Source organism: Callorhinus ursinus, unplaced genomic scaffold (genome assembly GCF_003265705.2).
Source record: "Callorhinus ursinus isolate GAN/ISIS: 27379988/994484 unplaced genomic scaffold, GSC_fseal_2.0 scaffold109, whole genome shotgun sequence".
NCBI classification, from domain to species: Eukaryota; Metazoa; Chordata; class Mammalia; order Carnivora; family Otariidae; genus Callorhinus; species Callorhinus ursinus.
Window position 1 is genome coordinate 1317929 of NW_027397171.1, and position 21590 is coordinate 1339518.

The window sequence follows — 21590 nt, forward strand, 5'->3', positions numbered from 1 at the left end:
AGACGTTAGTTCGAAGGGAGAGAGGTGCCCCTGTGTTTATGGCGGCCGAGATGTGGAACCAGCCCAAGCGTCCATCCGTAGATGAATGCATATATGCGGAATACACACCCAGTGGAATATTACTCAGCCACTGAAAAGATGAGATCTTGCCATTTGCAACAGGGAGCATGGTGAATACAATTGTAATAACCTCGTATGGTGACTTATGGTGAGCACTGCATAATGTATGGAATCGTCGAAAAAAGAAAACCCTATTTATATGTATGTATATGTATATCTACATGAATGTTATTCAGCCATTTGAAAAAAGAAGGAAATCCTGCCCTTTGTAACACCATGGGTGGACCTTGAGGGCATGGTGCTGAGTGAAATTCCAGACAAAGAAAGAGAGATACTGTATGATCTCGCTTCTCCATGGAAACTAACAACATGGCAGTTGCAGAGACAGAGACCGTGGTCGTCCGGCCGGATGGGGAAAAAATGGGGAGACGCTGCTCAGAAGGTCCACGCTTCCCGTTGTAAGCTGAGTACGTTCCACGGGTCTGTGTAGTGTGGCGACTACAGTTAAAAACGCCGACCGTATACTTGAAAGTCGCTCCAAGAGTAGATGGTCGGTGTTCTTACCACCACCACCACAACAACCTGGTAATTATGTAGGGTGAAGGGTGTGTGTACTGATCTCACGTAGGAGACATTTTCACAACGTGTTCGTGCATCAAATCATCACGTTGTGCACCGTAACCCTTCCCCATGTCACACATCAATTATCTCTCAGTAAAGCTGAGAGGAAACGGTCCAGCACCTTCAGGGGCTGGGCAGACAAGAGGTAATAGGGACAGTAGCCACCGTCTATAAAGGCATTTACATCCTCATTATTTTTAAAACCACCAGGCCAGTCAAGCAAAACTTGTCTAAAAGTTAAATTCTAGGGGCGCCTGAGTGGCTCAGTCGGTTCAGCGTCCTCCTCTCGATCTCTGGGTCGTGAGATCAAGCCCCACATTGGGCTCCACGATGAGCATGGAGTCTGCTTGGGATTCTCTCCCTCTGGCCCCTCCCCCACTGCTCATGCACCCTCTCTCTCTCATTCTCTCAAAATATAAAAATAAATAAAATATAAAAGTTACATTCTTCCTCCAGGGGTCAGCAGTTTAGAATGAGTATGAACTCTAAAATATTATACAAATGTTAAGATGCTTTAGTTCACATGAGAGATGATGGACTCTGAAAAACAAACTGAGGGTTCTAGAGGGGAGGGGGGGAGGGGGATGGGTTATCCTGGTGATGGGTATTGAGGAGGGCACGTTCTGCATGGAGCACTGGGTGTTATGAACAAACAATGAATCATGGAACACTGCACCAAAAACTAATGATGTAATATATGGTGATTAACATAACAATAAAAAAATTAAAAAAAAAAGATGCTTTAGTTCATTCAACCTCAAAGAAAACAAAGGTCTGTTATTCTCTCTCTCCCTTTTGATCACATTTCTGAAAGCCCCTGCTCTCCGCTCTGATTCGGGTAACAGGGGGAGGAAGGAGAAGAGGTTGAGCGGCAGAAGGCGGTGCGGATGGGGCTGGCTGGTACGTTCCTCGCCAGGACAGCGGCCCGGGAAGGCAAGCCAGGGCCCAGAGAAGCGCCAACAAGCAGGAAGAAACAGAGCAAACAAAGAATGGGCATGCGGACCCTAGAGCCAGGGCAACCCAGAAGAAGACAGACTGCTCCCCGCACTGTGGCCCAGAGCACCCTGCAGAGAAGGACCTTCGGAAAGCGAGCTCCCCGCTCTTCCTGCCGCACAGGGAGGCCCCGTGAGAGGACGGGCGCTTGTCCTGATCGCTGGAAGTTCCCTGAGGTGAGTGGCCGTACCTTCCACGTTTTCACCTCACGTGTGGAGCCCTGGGACCTGGGGCCGCTCTCCCAGGCTGGGGGCTCTGCCGGCGGGAGCGGCCTGAACCTCTGCGTGCAGTTGGGCGCCCTGGTCGTTCTGGTCCCAGGAACCTCCGTGGGTGCGAGGCTCAGGACCACACAGCCCGCGTCACAAGCAGCACATGTCTATAGGTGGTATCCGCGCTCTGGAGAGGGGCTGGCGGGGCATCGTCCGCCTGCTTCCCTCCTGTCCTGCCTCCCTTCTAATGTTTACTCTTTTCTACTGTTCCTTTGATTTCTCCGTCTCCCTCCTTTTGCTTTTTGCTTCCTCCCTGCTCCTCTTCGGCCTCCGGGTCCTTCTCCCTCCCCAGAGCCAGTGTCCACTGCAGCCGGGGGCAGCCCTCTGCCCAGGCTCGGCCAGGAAACTGTCCCGCCGGCGTGGACATTCTGTAGGACCCTGTCACCACCGACCATGGGCCCCACGTCTCCCTCAGATGCGTCACCCAAGTGGGAAGCATCTGACCATACTCTCAAGTGTCCTTGGGCAACGGCTCCGTGGGGAGGAGGACACTCAGGCCCAGCTGGCCGAGGGTGAACCCACGGGAGACGGTCGGAACCCTGGAGCCCTCGGACATGCAGCCAGAAAGAGGCTCTGTGAGCACGATGGGGAGCTCCTCTGCTGTGTGCTGAGTCCAAGGACCCACAAATTCCACCACAGAATTCGACAGAAGCTTCCGTTGTTACCAGGGGAGCCCTTCCCTGCCCCCCACCCGACCAGGAGCTCCAGGAGGCCCTGGGGACGGTCACTTCCTCGCTCTGGCCCCACAACCCGTTAACCCCATCCTTGCCCACGAGTAGGCAGTTCACCAGGGGCTCCAACAGTTCATGGCTATTGAAATCAAGGCATCATGGAGAACGGGAAGAACATGGAGTTTTGAGTCAGAAGGTCTGGGCTCAAGGTCAGACTCCTGAGTTTACTGCATGACCTTCGAGGACTCACTCTCCCGCTCTGCGGCTCAGGTGCCTCACCCTTCACAGGTGGCAAACACAACATACCTCTCAGAGATGCTGCTACGATAAATCAGGGCAAGTCTGTGGAAGTTCTTGGATGCTCCCAAAGCACCCTCCGAATATTAGCCATAATGTATTAGTTATAATTTGCATTCCTGTCTTGCAGGTCACTGGGGCTGCAGATGTCTCCGGCCCCATCACACCCCAGCCCCGGCCTGAGCAACAAAGGGGGCTCTAATGATCATTACACTGGGACTCCCCTGGTGAGCCTCCCCACCATCCTGAGGGAGAGCTCCAGGCACAGCTTCCCAAACTCTCTCCCCACAGGGGCAGTTTCATTTGGATTGAGGCCTCTTTTCTCTTTTAAGATTTATTTATTTATTTGAAAGAGAGAGAGTACAGAAGAACAAGGGGAAGAGCAGAGGGGGAGGCAGGGCAGGGGGAGAGTATCTCAAGCAGACTCCTCACTGAGCAGGGAGCCTGATGCGGGACTCGATCCCGGGACCCTGAGACCACGACCTGGGCTGAATGTCCACTGCTCAACTCACTGAGCCACCCGGGTGCCCCTGGATCCAGGTTTTGCAGCCAAAGGAGACAGCGACAGCGCAAATGAAGGTGAACAGGATCAAGGTCTTCACAGTAGAAGAAACTCAGCTGTGGGTCTGTCTGTCCCGTGGGCTCGGGACCAAAAACATCGTCTGTGCACCCCCTCATCCCACTGACCACTTAGGGAGAGGCCCCAGAACACAGAAACAGAGCCCCAGAGCGGGCCGGCGTGGGGCAGTGGCAGCCTGGGGGGCACACAGAGAGTGGTGGCCCCATGGCTCAAGGGGTGTTCATGCCTCCCCCCCACACAGTGTGGCGCTTGGCTCCTTCTCCGTCCAGCCTTGTATTCCTGGAGTGGGTGGGCTGCTTGGTCTCCTCCACCTGGGGACCCGGCGCCGGTCATGGAATGAGAACTACCGTCTTCGAGGCCCAGCTCTGCTCTCTCAGTCCCCTACTAACTAGAGAGGGAGTCCCCAGGTAGACAGTGAGGACACTTGCAAGCCCACCCAACATCTTTGCCGGAGTTTTCTGTGGATCAAAGGAAAGCTCCATGTGAAAGCAGATTATGAAGTGAAAAGCCTTCTGGAAATGTGACTGCTACATACTTGAATGTTAAGTATTAGATTAGGTAGTTAGGTCCTCGAAGGCAAAAATGGGAAAACATGAATGAATGACCTGACACTAAAGCAGAGCACAGAGTAACTCATCCGGAACGTTCACAGTCACGTTTCCTTCCCTCTAGCTCTGCCTCAGCTCACTGTTCCAGTACTCAGCATAAACTTAAATTAGAAATTGGAATGTGGAACGAATGGTCTGGAAGGACCCGTGAGGCCATATGCTCTCATCTTCTGGCCCAGGTGGGACTTGAGAAGCAAAGGGTCATCCCAGAACGCAGGCCGCTGCACCAGGTCCTGAGAGAGAGACCCGTCGTCCTGTGGGGATGCAGAGGCTGGGTCAGCAGGGAGCCAGGGGGAGGCTCTAGTAACTTCCCTGAGACACAGCAGGAGCTCCTCCTCCCCCTTCCTCCTCCCCCTCCCCTTCCTCCCCTCCCCCAGGCCCCTCCCCTTCCCCCCCTCCAGACCCCTTTCCTGCCTGCTGGCCCACCTCCCCAGCTGATGACTACTAAGCATTGTAAATGGTATTTGTGCTGGGCTAGATGGCTAACTCAGAGAAACAAAGAAGGCATCTCTCCGTGTTTTCTACCTTCCTGGTCCACTAAGAGCAGAGGCAAATCCAGCTGCTGCCAGCCCACGGCACTTCAGATCTTCACCCCGCTGCGCCGTCCCGGGTTTCTTGCTCACGCTCTCTAGACTGTCCCCACCTCATTTCCCTGTCTCCCCACAGACACCTCCAGGCTGATAGGAAGAAAGGGAAGAGCAGATTTCTCAGAAGGAGCTGTAAGTGGGGTTGCCGGTTGTCTCTGCCGGGTGGGGAAAGAGAGAAGGGGCAGGGGTTCTGTCTCTAGGGCCACGTGAAAGCCAGACATGGCGAACGCCCATTCCTCAGCCAACTGGGAAGAACAGGCAAATGGACATGCTTTATTATTTTAAACTTGGGTAACTCACAAAACAGTGACCAATCCCCAAATTTAAAAGCTTCAAAAGTAATAGAAGATTATAAATGTGCTTCTTCATTCCTCGGAGCAAGGAGGGAGGTCGCACAAGGAGGAGCTGTTAGGTGCCCTCAGCCCCACGCTGGGTTTCTGGGCAAACCCCTGGGGGGTGGGTAATAAAGTCAGGACGGCTCAGGGGACGCAGACAGTTCTGCCCCCTGAGATGGTAACACTACGCAGGACCATTTCTTAAAGACCTACTATGTGCTAAACATGACACGTCTGATATTTCAAAAACCCAACAACTATCCTCCAAACTAGGTGTTGTTACCTGCAATTTACGGATAACTAAGGTCCCTGCAACTGCCTGTTACCCAGGTCCTGTGACTACTAAGTGGAAGAGACCGAAGTAGAGCTGGTTTCATCAAAGCCAGAAACTGTATCACGCATTCCAAAGCCAGACAACGGGATCTAGCGATTCTGTTCCAACCGAGAGAGGCGCTGCTGGCCTCTGCAGAGGACAGGTCTCCACAGTGCTCTCTGCCTTGTGCCCTGTCCTGGGCTTCACACCCCAGCTCCTCCCCCCCCAGAAGCCCCACGGCTGCAGAGAAGCCCCTCCTGCGGGCAGCAGCAGGGTGGAAAGGTTTCCACACTTGCCCTCACAGATAACCGGTGACAGACGTCCTACTGATGACCGCGTGGTGTTTGTTTGTGCGGCTTCTGCTTATTGAGACCACAATGGGTGCTCTCTCCCCAGTTCTCGTCTGCCAGAGAAAAATAAATGCTAAAAGGAACAGAACCTCAGAGCCTGGGTCGCTGTGTCCAGGTTTTCCGTGGTGTCCTGAAGGGGCCTCCACTTCTGCAGGGGGTCAGACACTCCACCCCAAGCACAGACTGGAATCCACCCAACTGGCCTGAAGCGGGTGCGGGATCAGACTGCAGGAAGAACTTCCAGCGCACAAGGTCATCCTCTGTGACCGCAGTCGGGTGAGGCTGAGGGACATCTCTGGGGAAGGGAATAGGGATAGAGCGGAGGCACGAACTGAGAGGCTGTAAGAGCGGCTGGGGGTGGGGGGGGGGGACGACGGGCTGTGGAGTCTACAGGTTTTGCGGACATCGGGTACTCAGACGCGCAGGGATGCAGGGGTGGGGGATGGGGGCATCTCCTCCGCCTCCTCTGCTCCTCCCAAATTATTCCTCCTGCAGGAAATCCCACGCCCACCCCCGGGTCAACTCCCTCCCACCTCGTTCAGGGGCACCTTCTAGAGTCTCACCTCCATCTCTCCTGCTGTATCTGGAGCTCAGCAGCCTTTTCTGGCAGGATTTCCGCAGCTCTGCCTCCACAGACCTCTCTTGTCTCCCGTCTTTCTCCCTCAAAGATGGCAGAACTACACCTGTGTCACAAACCCCACCTCTCAGCTCCCCGTTGCCCCCGACTGCGGGCCTCCCGGGCTGGGAAAACCGCCGCTCCAGCATTGCTCCTTCCGGAAGGTTTCCCTAAACCCAGCCAGCTCTGCGAGCGCAGGACTGGCGCCGGAGCAGGGCCCTGAAGGACCGCAGGTGGGCTGAGAGCTGCCGCGGGTCCCGGGTCCCTCCCGACCGAGGAGCGCAGCGCGGGGCGGGGAGGGGGCGACTCGTGCCGAGGAGCGCAGCGCGGGGTGGGGGGGGACGGGAGGAGGAGCGTAGGGTGGGGGGGACGCGCGGAGGAGCGCAGCGCGGGGTGGGGGGGGGGGGCCGGTGGGGGCGGCGTCGGGGGGGGGGGGCGGGGCGGGGGACGTGAAGACTCTCGGAAGGGACGCGGGTGTGCCCGAGCACAGCCGGGAAAGAGGAGCGGGGGCGCCCGGCACTCTTGGCTCCTGACTGCTTGGGCGGTGGTGCGATCTGGTGGATAAACTACGCCCTTAGAGCTGATGCCTCCGTCCACTCGTTCCTTTTTCACAACCGTCGACCGAGGCAGCAGTTCAGCCCGGCGTGGGGGCCAGAGAGGAGTAAAGCCTGGCTTCACCCATCCCATGCACCCGACCGCTCGGCTTCCTCACACCCCCACCTCCTCCATCCCCCCCCCCGGCCCCTCACAACCAGCCGAGGGAAAGTAATAATATTGCAGTAAGAGGGTGTGAGATAACCAGGAGGCAGGAGGCCCCCAGTCCTAAGACTTTAGCGGAGACTGGAACCACCGTCCTCCAGCCGTCGGGGAAGGTAGGGGAAGGCCCTTGTTGCCTGGATGAACTAGGACTCCGCGTTCAAACGCAGTTAACGATCCACGCATCCCTGTCTTTGCGGGGCTCCGCTGGAAAATTACCCGACTTCAGAAAGTCTGAGCCTCGACACCTCTTACATCAGCCCCAAATCTTGCTTTAGATGTGAGAATCAGGGACCCCAGGAAAGCGGGAAGGAAGAGGAGATAGGAGACAGCTCAGCTTCGGGTGTTAAAATGAACGCCCCCCCCACCACAGGTGAGGCTCTCCCGCTCTGCACCCACAGAGCAGCCCGTGGTGAAATTTAGGGATTAATTGCAAGGAGGCTATGACATCCCTGGGGACAAGGAGGGCGAGACTGTGAAGAAAGCCTCCGTCCGGCTGCATCCAGGGGAGCTCGGAGGTAGGGGGCCGGACAACCTGACCCGGGGCGTCCGCCTTCCTCCTCCTCATCTTCCCGCAGCTCCCAGGGCTTTGAAAGGGGCCTCGGCCCGCCTGGACCTCGTCATTTCCCGGGGTCTGAAGACATTGGCTCTGGACCCCCTCCTCCCGGCGGCTCCGACGCACCCCTGAGCCTGCGAGCGTCTGGGGCGGTAGGGTGCGCGTGGCTGGCCCTGCCTCTCGTCAGGCCCCAAGCCTGGGAGGCGGAGCTCCGCTGCCCCGGGGGCGGGGACCTGGCTGGTGGGCGTGGCATCGAGTGGGTTCGGGGCGGGGCTTCCTGGAGCCCTCCGGGCGCTGCGCGGCGGCTGGCCCTGGCCGAGGCCCGCACTCGGGAGGATCTCCCCGAGCGCCCGCGAGGATCACGAGAGCGGGGATGCGGTCCTCCGCGACCACCACCAGCAACGACAGCTACACCTTCCAGGCCTCCTTCCCTGTTGCGGGCGCCTGTTTTGCGGTACCCAGATGGTCCTGACCCCTAGAGTTGTTCCTTTGCCTTCCTCTCTGCCTCCTTCCCTTTGTCCCCCCACTTTGGGATGTGCTGCCGCTGGCAGGGTTGAAGCGGGGCTTCCAGGACCCCTTGAGAAAGGTCACCTCATCGCGCGTCCTAGGCCAGGCTTGATGTCTCTGACCCGGCCCTAAATTCCCCTTCTCTTTCAGTCTCCTTTCCCGCACTATGCCTGTGTCGACCAGAAAGCCTGAAATACGTGAACACACTCCACACAAGGCTGCTCATTGCAGCCCAACTTGTAATAGGACTGGCCAGACTGGACACAGAGCGAACAGGTTATGATGAAGCACTGCCGTGGGGAAGGGTCCAGCTGCGTCCTGGTTGACCCGCACAGAGGATGGACGCCTGCCCCAGACCACTCCTTTCTCCTCCATCATTCCTCCGTCACCTCCTCCCCGCCCCCGCCCCGCCCCGCCCCAACACTGGATGCAGCCTTGGCCCATCTGGATCTCATCCTTCCTGAGGATCTGAAAAACCCGACCCTGGACATTGGCTCTCCAGGCGACTCAGCCAGGCCCTCACCTTCTATCCATTTTGCAAATGAAGAATATCTGTGTATTATTATAGGATGACCTCCAGGATCCATTAAGTGGGGGGGAAAAGGGAAAACAACAAGGTGGGAAACAGACACCTCAGAGAAATGTAAATATACATATTTGTTGTCTTACAGTTTTATAAGTGGAAGTATAAACAAAAGGCTAACAAAAACAGTTACCTATGGGGAGAGGAAAACCAGGTGGAAGAGATGGAAACTGGTATTTTCTGTATGTACCCTGTCTTGTACATTTGAGTTTGGAAACATGTAAATGTTTTACATCATTAAAAAATAAAATAAAACAAGACAAATTGAACCTGTGTACGTAATTGGTAACTTAAACGCACAGAGAGGCATTATTTTAAGTGACTTTAAAATGCAGTAGGGGCGCCTGGGTGTGGCTGTGTGGGTTAAGGGTCTGACTTCAGCGCAAGTCTTGATATGGGGGAGGGGGTGCTGGGATCCAGCCCTGCTCAGCAGAGAGTCTGCTTGTCCCTCTCCTCTGCCCTTCCCCTACCTCTTAGCCCCTCCCCCTGCTCATGCTCTTTCTCTTCTTCTCTCAAATAAATAAAATCTTTAAAAATAAATAAATAAAATGCAGTCATTTGACTGTATGCCCTTAGTGGGATATATTCAAAAAGAATTGCAAATAAAACTTATTTTTTTTCATTTATCATCTTGGTAATAATAGTATTATTGTTGTTATTCTGAATCTATTGTTTATGTGTGTGCATACACATATATAGTAGTGATTATGTCAATGTTACTAGAACCAGAATTTTCAACCTAAAAGATTAGGTTTTCTCTTATGATTATGACATAAAAGGAAGAAATAAAACATAGTAATCCAAAATTTTAATAAAAAAATCAATATAAACTCATCATGTATTTTCTCTTAAAAAATAATAAAATGTATTTTTTAGCTCTGTTTATAAGAAGGCCTAATAATAATGCCCTAACTGGGTATGCTGAGCACACATGCTCGCACTCAGATAGGGGCCTTTAAATATTCCCACTGAAAGGAAAACAGGTCTTTGGAGAATTGGATAATTTTAGGTCTGGGAGAAGAGATACACAGGATGGCTCGGGAACATCTTGTCACCCCAGGTTATGAGAAGCCACTGCGGTCAGGTCAAAAACGACTCAGGAGTCAATGTGAAGGGTCAAAGATGGGATACTTTTAGAATCAATATGGATAGTAACTCCAATTGATGGAAACACATCAAATATGTAAAAAAAAAAACTGTCAGTTCTTTATAGTAACTAAAACATAAACCACTGGTCATTTTTGGAGGCGGTAAGGAACCCACTTAACCATCAGAAAAGTGGTAAATGAAGAGACTCAGTCTTCATGCTACCATTCTGGTGCAAGTATCGTCAGGATAACAAATTGGTGGAGGAACAGTTCTTTATTACACACGCAGAAAGGAGGAAAGAGTATCACTCTTTTGTAACAGCGAGTGGAGTAATGCACATGTAGGCAATAATCATCAAGAGCTGCTGGAAACAGTGGAAAGCCACAGGGGAGTCTTATGGGGATAGGTCAGGCTGAGGACACCTGAACTCACCATCAGTAGTGACGTCACGGAGACAATCTGACCTGATGTGCCTTCCAATTTAATACAACAGTAGTAACAAGGTATATCCTTGCCCAGAATAATGAACCTGAAACCTAACAGGGTTCTGGATCTACCAAAATCATTTTAACACTGCCAGAGACACACAGCAAATCCCAGTTTGGGAGAATTCGTGGGTCAAAGGATCAATTTTGTTCATCAAATAAACCATCAGAAAAAAAGGGAGAAAGGGACCCTAATAGATTAAAAGAGATTTAAAGGACATACTAGCCAAACACAGAGGCAGACTGGTGACTGGTTCACATCTGGTTTGAACAAACTCACTGTAATCTCATTTTTAAAAGCCTAAGTCCAAAATTTGAACATTGAGTACACATTTATACTAAAAAACTGTGCATTTTTAAGATGTGGTGACTGTACTTTTTAAAAAGGAGGTTTTTGTGTGCATACTGAAGTTTTTGTCAATGGAAAATTATGTCTGGGATTTGCTTAAAACTAACACAGTGGGGGAAAGGGGACCGATGAGTAGGAGGTTATTAAAAAAACAAAATTGGTCATGAGTCGATGATCACTACTGAAGGGGGTGGTGGGTGTACGAGAGTTCACCATATTATACTCTCTCTGTTTGTCATTTTGTGTAACAAAAAAAGTTGACACTTAAAAAAAATGAAACCATTCTCCAACCGTGGTCTCCCCAGTGTGGTCAATATTTGGGAGTGGACCTGACTCAGAACCCGGACATTCTTCCGCAGGTGCTCAAAAGATTTGGAGTCTCACCTAAGACTGGTTTAACCTGGAGTGGGGGTGCATGTCGTTCGCCTTTCGAAAACAAATCCATCTGCTCTTTCCACTTCCTCATACTCAGAAACCGAAATGAATCTCAGGTCCAGACGCATCTTCCCCTCGAACCCTCACCACCACCCACAACAAAAATCTCGATCATTTATTGTGCCGCCCTGTGCTACCCGGGAAAGGCGCCGGCCTGCTGGGGGCGTAGGTGGGGCCCTCCCAGAGATAAGCAGCAGGTGTGCGCAGCAGGGGAGGGCCCGGCGGGGGCGGGGGGAGGAGGCGTAGGGGGGTGTCTGGGGGGGCGAGGAGACTTGGCGGCGGTGGGGGGCCCCGCGGGGTTGGGGGGGTCCCGCGGCGGGGGGGGGTCCCGCGGGTGTGACGAGGGCCCGCGGAGGTGGGGGACCCGGCATTGGTGGGTCCCGCGTGCAGAGCGGCCCGGAGCGCGCGCGGACCCCAGAGCGCGGTCAGCCGGGTGTGTTCTCCTCGCCGCGCGCCAGGCACCGCCCTTGATGTAAGCGCCCTCACCTGCCCGTGGGCGACGTAGGTAAGGACTGGGGACACGCAGGAAACACTTCTGTGCACGCTCATTCAGAATTGCCCCCCAGTCTAAATGCCGCAGTTGTTAACCTCGCTGTTTAACTGACCCAGACTTAGCTTCCTTAGTAGAAAGGGAGACCTTCCTGGACCGTCTCCCCCTCTCCTAACCCCTGACACTTGGCACAGACCCTAGAATGGGGTGGTTAACTAATAAGTATTTACTAAATTGAAGGTATCCCCCAACATCTCTGATGTCTTGGAAATCTCACTCAAATTTCGTGGACCCCTTCTGCCCACCTCCTCCAGGACGCCTCCCCCAGGCAGGCTTCCTGGCTGTTCCTGTCAGGAGGGTGCACACTCCCGAAGACACTGCGGGGTGTCAGCAGGGTCTGCGGTAGGCTGTGAGCAGCCAGAAGCAGAAGCAGGATTTTACTCGCGTGGTTTCACTTCCCACCCTCCTCCAGAGCTCTTGGCCGAGTGGGAGGGTTTCAGTCTGAGGGGGAGGTCTTTCACCTGGTCCACAACCTCGAGCTGCGCCCACTCCCTCCTCCAGCCCTGAGCGCGGCGCGGGGCACTAGGTGGCTTTGTGGAAGCTGAGGGAGCTGAGGAGGGTCCCGTCTGCTCTGCAGAGTATGGCTGGGGAGTCAGCTGGTTAGTGAGACCAAGGACTGGAAGTCCATTGCCAGGTCCAGGGTAGTTTCTGCTAAAAACCCGTTTACAGACTTCAACCCTCTCCTAAACAATTTCAATCCCGTCATTCCAGATATGACAGTGATGCTGTCTTGAAGACCGGAGAGCCCCCTGAAATGCACGAGAGAACGGTGATAAGAAACAGTCACTTTTCCCAGGGCCCTGCGACCTGTCTTGAACCCCTGGACGCCAGCATGGGTGGAAGCCGGGAGAGACGCATGCTTTCAAGCTCTGGAGCTCCAAGCTCCTCCTAAGGGCCTGGCAACGGCCCCTTACCTGTGTCCTCAGGTTCCTGGTGCTTGCTGGTAGCTCTGCGTGCTCCTTGCTGAGGGGTGCATCGGTGCAGTCTACGCCTGCATCTTCACAGGGCCTTCTCCTGTGTCTGTGTCCAGAGTTGTCTCTTCTTATCCAGACACCAGCCGCACTGCACTAGGTGTCCGGTCCGCCCAGAAGACCCTACTTCCACACAAGGACAGTCAGAGGTGCAGCAGTTAGGACTTCAACACATCTTCCACCCACTGGGAAGTGTTGCTGTGGGCAAGAGGGAGATAATGGCCTTGGAAAGAGAGCCAAGGCCAATACCTGCAGGAGGCTGAGATGAGGGGTGACAAGGGGACAAAGCAGTGGGGGACAGAGGACGCCTTCTCTGCGAAGACTCAGGGCTGGACGCCTGGATCGGGGGACTGGAGGGAGGCCAGGTGTGGTCTTCAAACAGTGGAAGAGGAAGCAGGGAGTCCACACTGCCCGAGGCGGAGGAAACAGTCCAGCTGGGGTAAATGTGAGGGAGGGACTCAAGTGCCGAGCCCCCTTCCCCGCCATACAGGGGTGAGGAGCCGGGGTGGGTGCGGGACAAAGCATGTTCCTGACCAGAGTCCAAGTTCATCTGGACTTCTTGTGCCCTGCACGCCCCAGATCCATGCCTTGGCCACTGCCCTGTCTGGGTGTTGTCCTGGGGCCCCACGCTGGGTGGTGGGCTCCTGCCCCAGGGCTCCACACCCCGCGCTCCCAGACACCTGGCCCGGGCCACCATCCCACCGCTGCCCACGGCAGGCCCTCCACCCTCCTCTGCATCAGGACCACAGCCTCATCCCCAAGCCTAACCCAGCCTCTGTGACTGAAACCAAGGTCACTGGCTCCCACATCTTCTTCTGACAATCCCAGACAGAGAGTTGAAAGGATTTTACCGTGGCCACACACAGACCCTTCACCCAGACTCTGTCACCACTGGGCTAGAACTGCTTTACCAGATGTTCCCACCTGTCCTTCCATGGCTCCATCCATCAGTCCGTCTTGTAATTTTATGCATTCTAGAGTAAGCTGCAGACAAACGATTTTTTAAACCTTTTAATTTTTTTATTTTTTTAAAGAGTTTATTTGACAGAAAGAGAGAGAGCACAAGCAGGGGGAGCGGCAGAGGAAGAGGGAGAAGCAGGCTCCCCGCTGAGCAGGGAGCCCAATGTGGGGCTTGATCCCAGGACCCAGGGATCATGACCTGAGCCCAAGGCAGTTTTCCAACTGACTGAGCCACCCAGGTGCCCCTAAACTTTTTTAATTTTTTTTTTTTTTTTTTTTTTTTTTAGAGAGAGAGCAGGTGGGGAGGGGCAGGGGGAGAGGGAGAGGGAGAGAGTCTTAAGCAGGCTCCATGTTGAGCACAGTCTGAGGCTGGCTCGATGTCATGACCCTGAGCCAAAATCAAGAGTCAGATGCTTAACCGACAAAGTCACCCAGGCACCCTTCAAATGATCTTTTAATCTGAACTACATCAAAAACTAATGATGTACTACATGTTGGCTAATTGAACATAATAAAAAAATTTAAAAAATAAAATGTTTGAGCTTTTTCCAACAAACAGCAAATCTTGTCAACAAGAACAACAAAAAAGGATAATCTGCTCGTGTCTTTGAACGGACGTTCTGCGGCTCCCTTTTGCTGAAGTGTAAAGCCACACTCCGTCTGGCTGTGCAGGTGCCCCAGCCGGACCCCTCCCCGGCCGGCTCCCAGTCCTCAGTCAAGGAAGACCCGTGGTCTGTGAGCAGCGCCTCTACCCATGCTGTGTACTCTCCCTGGCCAGCTCTGGTTGGCCCCTCTCGTGGCACTGCCCCCAGAAGCCGTTCCTGACACCCCACTAGTGTGACTGAGCACCCTGGTGCAGAGGCAGCTCCTTCGCGAGCCCGTAGCGGCCCCCAGGCCAGGCCTCAAGCCCACACGTACCTCCATGAATCAAAACCAACTGTTTATGTGTCTTTCCCACACCGCCCCCAACGGAGAGCTTCCCCCAAAACCAGGGATCCCACTTCATTTGCCTGTTGTCCTTGGCACCTACAACAGTCCGGCGAGTGTGGGTGGCCAATAAATATTTGTTGAGTGAATGCATAACTGGTTCTGTCCCTTCTGACGGCTCCCCTGGCCTTGCCACCATCTTCGGCCACACAGCCTGGGTCCAGACCTCACCGTGGGTCCCAGAGGGTCAGAAGGAGGAAGAGAGCACTGGGCATTACCAATGTCCTCGGCCACGGACGCCCAGAAGCGAACTGGGTGTGTTACTGTTTGCAGCAAGAGAGAGTGGACAGCACGGGGAACGGCGCAGGAGGGAGCTGGAAAAAACAGTTCAGGGCCGAGGCCGCCCCAAGATGGGCCACTTTGCCAGGAACATTATTTCGAGTTAAAAGTAATCAAAATGGGGGTGCCTGGGTGGCGCAGCCAGTTGGGCGTCTGTCTTCAGCTCAGGTCAGGACCCCAGGGGTCGGGCTTGCTGCTGCGGGGGGAGCCTGCTTCTCCGTCTCCTGCTCCCCCTGCTCTTGTTCTCTCTCACTCTCAAATAAATAAATAAAATCTTCTCCAAAAAAAAAGTAATCAAAATGCAGCAGATGCAAGAAAAACTGTCTTCCTGGTCCTCACCTGCCTAAATTTACATTGGAAAGGAGAGCCTGTGCCAGGAAGATAGCTGTTACCAGAGACTCCCCCTGACCTAAGAAACTTACCTGCTTAAAAGGCAACTTTGTTTTCAAAACATCTCCTCTCACCTTCCTGCCAAGGGCCCTCCTCCCCTTTGTAGCCTCAGACCCTACCCTCTCCTTGGCTCCCTTAAGCCTCCTGTGGCCTCATTGCCGTGGAATTTCCAGGTCTGCATGGAGTCCCCATCCCTAGGCTATTAAAGTCGGTTTTCTCCTGTTAATCTGTTTCACGTCAGTTTGACTCTTAGGCCAGCTGGTGGGACCGTGAAGGGCAGAGGAAGGTCCCCAGCACGATGACAGGATTGGGCTCCGCCGGGATTTGTCAGGCCAGTTTCTGAACGTCAGAGGCTGCCCTTCTGTTCTTCTCAGTGGGGAACTAGGGAAAGGATGAATAGGGGGCTGGGGTGCGCGTGCGTGCGTGCGTGTGCATGCGCGTGCGTGCGCGTGCATGTGTGCATCTGTGTGCGTGTGTGTGTAGAATCCAGTTCAATGTAAACACCTTTTCCAGTAGAGCAAGTTTCAAGTTACTCTCCCCTGTCCAACCCCCACCCCAGCCATACAATCCGGGGCCTCGTGCTTTCGGCCCTCATGGGCACCACCCCCACGGTCATGGAGGCGCGGTGGCCCTGGGCACTGGGGAAGCTGAGTCAGGTTAGGGGGGCCCGCTGCCTTGGCTGCAACCTCCTGCTTCCCGGCTTCTGCTCCCCAGACAGCCCCTGTCCTCCCAGGAACTCGCAGCCTGTAGTCTTGTCAGGCGGTTCTTGTCACCCTCCCCTGTATCACAGTCTCCCAGTGACTCCCAGAGCTACTCATTTGAGCCCTGAGGAAAACCTATTAGATATGAATTCTTTGTTGCTTTTGGGACAATGGCCTCTGACCAGACAGGTTCAGCTCCTTGGACCCCAAGGGCCTTGTTGTCTCTGCTCCCTGCCTTGTGGGGTGATGACCTCACCCCTGCCATCAGCTTCTGGGATCCAGTGACTCATTGCAGATGCCTGACACCTGAGTTCCCTGGGGATGCTCTCTAAGGACATGGGGCCGTGACCTTTCCTCCTCAGCCCGGGGCTTCTGTCTGTCCGTGATTGCCTTTCTCCACCCACAGAGCACCTACCTCTGCCTTCAAATCCGTCCTCCTGCCCTCGGCGGCGGCATCATCCCTCTCTGCCAGAGAGGCTTCCCTCCCGTCTGGTTCCTCGCTCCTGACCCCACCCCCAACGCCAGCCTTCTGGCCCCAGAACTCATCCCTCCTCTTCCTGTCGGTTTAAATCTGGGTTTTGCCAGTTGGGCTTGCTTGCAGACCTTGAACAAATTACTTAGGTCTCTGGGCTTCAGTTTGTGCATCTGTAAACTGTGGGTAGTGGTAATTACCTTTTACTGTTGTCCTGTGGATTAGTGCTCTGTTTTTGTTTTTTTACAGCATAAGTAATTAATATATACATTCATTGGTAAAGAATTTAAACCAGACAGGGTAGAACGAAGGTCTCTTTCAGCCACTGTCCCCTGGAATCCTAATTTGATGTGGTCCCTCAGGACATTTACACAGCTATTTATGTACACGTGCAAATACACGCGTGTGAATGTGTGTATATGTATCCACGAAATAGCTCTGAAATGAGGACGGTGGGGGTGGTGAGGAAGTCTGCTTGTGGACCAAGAGAGGTTGGTGGTTACCAAAAAAAAAGCTGTATTTTTGATAAAAGCCAATCAACAGGTGATGCCTACAATTGAAAGAGCGTGCAGTAATAGTAAAACCCTGCTGTTTCCAGCTGCGGAGGCAAATACCACCAAGCAAATCAGCCAAGCCCAAAGACATGGAGACGGGGATGGAGCTGCTAGTTTTTCTCAGTAACCTAACTGACGTTCTACGAGTGTGTATAACTGGTTCAAATCCTGAAAAATAAACTGTATTCTGAGTTCCTTTCTTTCCCATCAGCGTGGGGAGATCTGCTGCCCACCCCTCTGCAGACCAGTTTCCCGCACTTCCTCCCTCCTCTCCTTGCCCATGGCCACCACGGGCTCCCTCTGCCTCCAGTCCCGTCCACCCCAGCAGCCAGGACCACCTCTGCAACAGGTTCAGTCAGACTGTGTTTCTTCCCACTCACACACTGTCTGAGCCTCACTGCCTCCCAGAGCAGGGTTGGCGTGAAGTTCCTGCGTCTGCACCACAGCACCATGCCCCCCTCAGCTCCAGCCCCCGGCTGGACCCCGCCGCCCCACCACACCCAGGATCCCCCGCCTGCTGAGCTCCCCAGCCTGCCCAGCGGCCTGCCTCTCTGCAGATGCACCTTGCTCCTGGGCCTTCTCGGCTCCGAGCTCTCTGTTCCCTCTGATGAAACCCTCCCCGTGTGTGTTTCTTTAATATGCATCACAACTCACAGCACAAAATAATTCTACAATTGCTTTTTCTTTTAAACACTTAGAGATGTTCTCGTGTCAATCCAAATAGCTCTCCTTTGTTCTTTTTAACTGCTACGTGAACTAAATTCGATAATGTCTGTTAAAGCACTTTGCTTGCCACCCAGCCCATGGAAACACTCGGGGGGACGTTTGTTTGCTTCGCTTCAGTTCCTATCACTCCAACATAATGGAGAAACCTCCAGGACACTGTGGCGGACAGACCCCTGCTCAGCCTTACTCCAGCTGTGCAGGTTCTCAGTACATGACGTGTTTGGTGTCCCCGTCCCCGTCGGGCAGCAGAGGACGCGCTCCGTGTCCCCGTCGGGCAGCAGCGCTCTCCCACACACCAGCTTGCTGGCTCTCACCTCAAAGCCCTGCAGGGGGGAGATATTTCTTTCCTCCAAGACCTGACGTGTCACTTCCCATGAAAGCTGCCCTCCCCCAGAACAGAGCCCTCCGCCCTCTGGGCCCCGTCCCTGTGCCGTCCCCCTGCGCTCCCGTCACCCCCCTGTCAAGAGCTCAGCACACTGCCTGGCACATAAAACCCGCCCCATGCACGTCTGTTGGATAAAACCTTAACTTCCTAAAAATTGAATCTCTCTTCCACTTCATGTGTTCCCTGCAGAAGCAGCTGCAGCTGTGGCCTAAGAGAAAAAGCAGAACATTCACGATCTGGGGCTCGTCCCGTCACCTCTCTGGGCCTCAGTTTCTTACTCTGTAAAATGGGGGTAAAGATATCTACTTCACAGGGATGAAAGAAACTAAAATGTATGCAGGCGCTCAAAAAACGTAACAAGTATTGGGGCGCCGGGGTGGCTCAGTCATTAAGCGTCTGCCTTCAACTCAGGTCCTGATCCCAGGTCCTGGGAGACACGGTGTCGGGCTCCCTGCTCCGCGGGGAGTGGGTTTCTCCTTCCCCCTCTTGCCCCTCCGCCTGCTCCTGCTCTCTCTCTCTCAAATAAATAAATAAAATTTTTTTAAAAACGTGGCAAGCATTCTCACGCCCCTGCAAACTCACGCTGACACCATCTTTTCCCAACCCTCCCACCCGGGAATGCCCAGCGGTCCCAGGGGCAGGTGTGCCAGCGTCCCTCCATCTAACGCGGTGCACCCTGTTCTCCCCTGTGTCCTCATCAGTGTCCACTTCTCTGCAGCCCCCCCATCTCTCACGCGGCTCAGCAGCCTGCGGGCGCAGGAGTGGTCCGGGCGCCTCCCCCAGCCCTGGTTTCGAGGATGCTCACGCAGGTGCTCAGAGATGGCAGACAGAAGGAGCGCGAGCGAGGCCACGCTCCGCACAGGGAGGGGCCAGCTGCCCTCCCAGACACGCGGGCGGGCGGGCAGGACGGGCGGAGGACTGTGGGAGGGCCATGGGGGTGCCGCCGAGGCTCGGGAGGAAGTCAGAGGGAGAGGCTCCCCAACTAATTGTCAGGCCGGGTGCCAACAGCATGCCAGTGATGTCTGGGCGACAGGTCACCGGGGAAGAGGAAGGGAGGGAGGAAGGACCGTCTGAGAAGCACGTGGGGCCCCTCTCAGCTCACTTCCAGCTCAGTAGGCTTTTCTAGGTCACTCTCTGCTGTGCCTCCCTCACAGGTTCCCTGCTCTGCCCCAGCTTCCTTTCATGTTCCTGCCTCGGTTTCTCTGACTCACAGTCCCTGCCCCCGACTCTCTTTGTGTCTCGGTGGCCCTGAGGGGAGTTGGGGCTCCACTGGCGGGGGGGGGGGGGGGGGAGGAGGGGGAACAAGGGGCTGGCGTCCCCGCCCTGACTCTGCCCCTGCAGCGTCTGACCTGGGCAAGCAAGCCAGGGCCCAGTTTCTTCCCCGTCACCGGTTACACACTGTTAGTGTGTTAGGAGCGGTTAGTGAAACGCAGAAGATAAACTACGAGGCTCTGAAGATGAGCAGTCGCCACGTAAGCATGAACAGTTCTTGCTGGTGCCCCCTTACTCACAATGTCCCAGGCTCAGCTGGGGCTGCACAGTTCCCTGAGCTAAGGGATGTCGGACAGGCCCCTCCTTCCCCCCCAAACCCGCCCCTCGCCTCGCCCTCTGCCCCTGGAGCCCCTGCTCTGCTCATGTCCCACAGCCAGCCCTGCAGGCCGCACACCTTCAGCTCTGCATGATCCTGCAGCCGGCAGCCAGCAGCCCGCCTCTTCCGGCCGCCTGCATCCCACAGCAGGGCCCACCACCCCGGAACCAGAGTCCTCGGGACCCTGCCGACCCTGCCCACTCCGCTTCCCATGGCTCCCAGTGCCCCCTCACTCGGCTCCAGACGCCAGGCCTTCATGCCAAATCTCACCCTGCCTTTCCTTCAGTCTGGACCACTTCGCCTTCTTCACTCCTTGCTCAGGTGTGACCTGCTGCCATTGTCATCCTGACCAACCTACACAGTGCTCCAGCTTCAGGATGCCCACGGTACCTGCCATACATTTCCCATTTTATGTCTCCGTCTCCCCAGTACGTGATTCCCACGAGGGCAGATTCCTGTCTGCTGGCTCCCCTCCGGAGTCCCCGGCTCCCAACGTAGTATCCAGCACACAGTAGGGGCCTCATGAATATCTGCTGAGTAAATGCATATAAACCATCTCCTTTGATCGTTAAAACAAGTCTTTGACATAGTATACGAGTTCCCACGCTACAGTCACAAATCTTGGAAATCCCACTGTTTCTGAGTCGGGTGTGCATTCCTTCCTCTGGGCAGGTTCTTACCTAGTCTAGTCACACGGGGCAAGGATTACCATGAGGTTTCCAACCTGCTGCCCCTTCCTCCAGCCTCAGCCCTCCCTGGGATCCAACGGAGATTAACCCGGTGCACACACTCCATCCGCCACCCTGGCTGAGCTTCCAACTGCAGGAAATGGGTGGAGGACAGAGCCAAGGGAGGGTGAAAACAACCACGCAAGGCCGGTGGCGATGCAGACCAGGAGGCCGGGAATGAAGGAGCCCACAGGGAGTGCAGGGCAGGGGTTGCCTTGCAGGGAGAGGCAGAGACGGCTGTCCCGCTGAGAGGGGCGTCACTTTGTCTTTACCTCCTCTCCTGTGGTCCCGTCCCAACACCCAGCGCTCCTCAAGAGCTTTGCAGGAACCCAGTGCATCCCAGGAGCTAGAACCTGCCCTGGACGACCCCCTCCCCTCCAGGGACCATGTCAGTGGCTTCCATCTACAAAACACGCTTGGAGCCGGTTGCTCCTTTCCAGCCCTACCAAGTGTCATCGCCTCTCAGCTGACTGACCGCGGCAGCCTCTCCCTTCAGGATGACCGACCCGCACAACTCTGCAGGTGCCACTGGGCCACGCTGCTTCTAACTGGAGACCCTGCATGCTCTGGTCTCTGCTGAGTCTTCGTCGGCTGGCACCCTCGACCTCCAGCTCACCACACACCAGCTGTCTTTAAATTGGCCCAAACTCTTCCTTTCCTCAGAGTCTTTGCAAAGCTGTCCCCTTGGCCTGGAATGCCCTTCCCCCCCTCGCTGTGCCTGATGAGCGTGTATTCGCCTCTCACGTCTCCTAAGTGTGGCCTCCCCAGAGAGGCCTTCCTCAACGCCCCCATCTACACTAGAGCCCCGAGCCAGATCTTTGTGGGGTGGCCAGATTCAGCAAACAAAAACACAAGACATCTACTTAAATCTGAATCCCAGACAAAGAATGACTCCCTTTTTAGTACAACTATTCCCACACGATATTTGGGAGATACTTCTATTCATTGTTTATCTGAAATTCATGTTTAACTGAGTGTCCTGGATTTTATTTGGCAAGCCTAGATGTGTGAATTGACTTCATTCCTCTTCTAGCTGGAGAGGCTGAAGAGTAAAGGAACCTCTCCTTCTCAGCTAGGGTTCTGCCGGCGAGATCTGCACGGGATCCGAGAGGCAGAAGTGAGGTGAGGTCATTTTCCACCTCATTTTCCCGCAGGAAGGGGCTGGGGGTCCGCGGGAGTGCGCAGGCGCACTGACTCAGACTGACAGACCTTGAAGCCAAAGGTCCAGTTAGAACCTTG

The 21590-nt window shown here is 54.7% G+C and overlaps 1 long non-coding RNA gene across 2 annotated transcripts; it reads right to left on the reverse strand.

Moving 5' to 3' along the window:
* Window positions 1–3257: 3257 nt before the first annotated feature.
* On the reverse strand, window positions 3258–6631 carry LOC141371849 (uncharacterized). Of its 2 annotated transcripts, XR_012377125.1 has the most exons (4): window positions 6248–6631; window positions 5774–5979; window positions 4625–4776; window positions 3258–4353 (listed from the first exon to the last, which is right to left on the reverse strand). It is a non-coding gene; the product is annotated as an uncharacterized lncRNA (long non-coding RNA). The 2 variants fall into 2 exon arrangements; XR_012377124.1 differs by lacking the exon at window positions 4625–4776 and having other exon boundaries at window positions 6248–6629.
* Between the last annotated feature and the right edge of the window lie 14959 nt (window positions 6632–21590).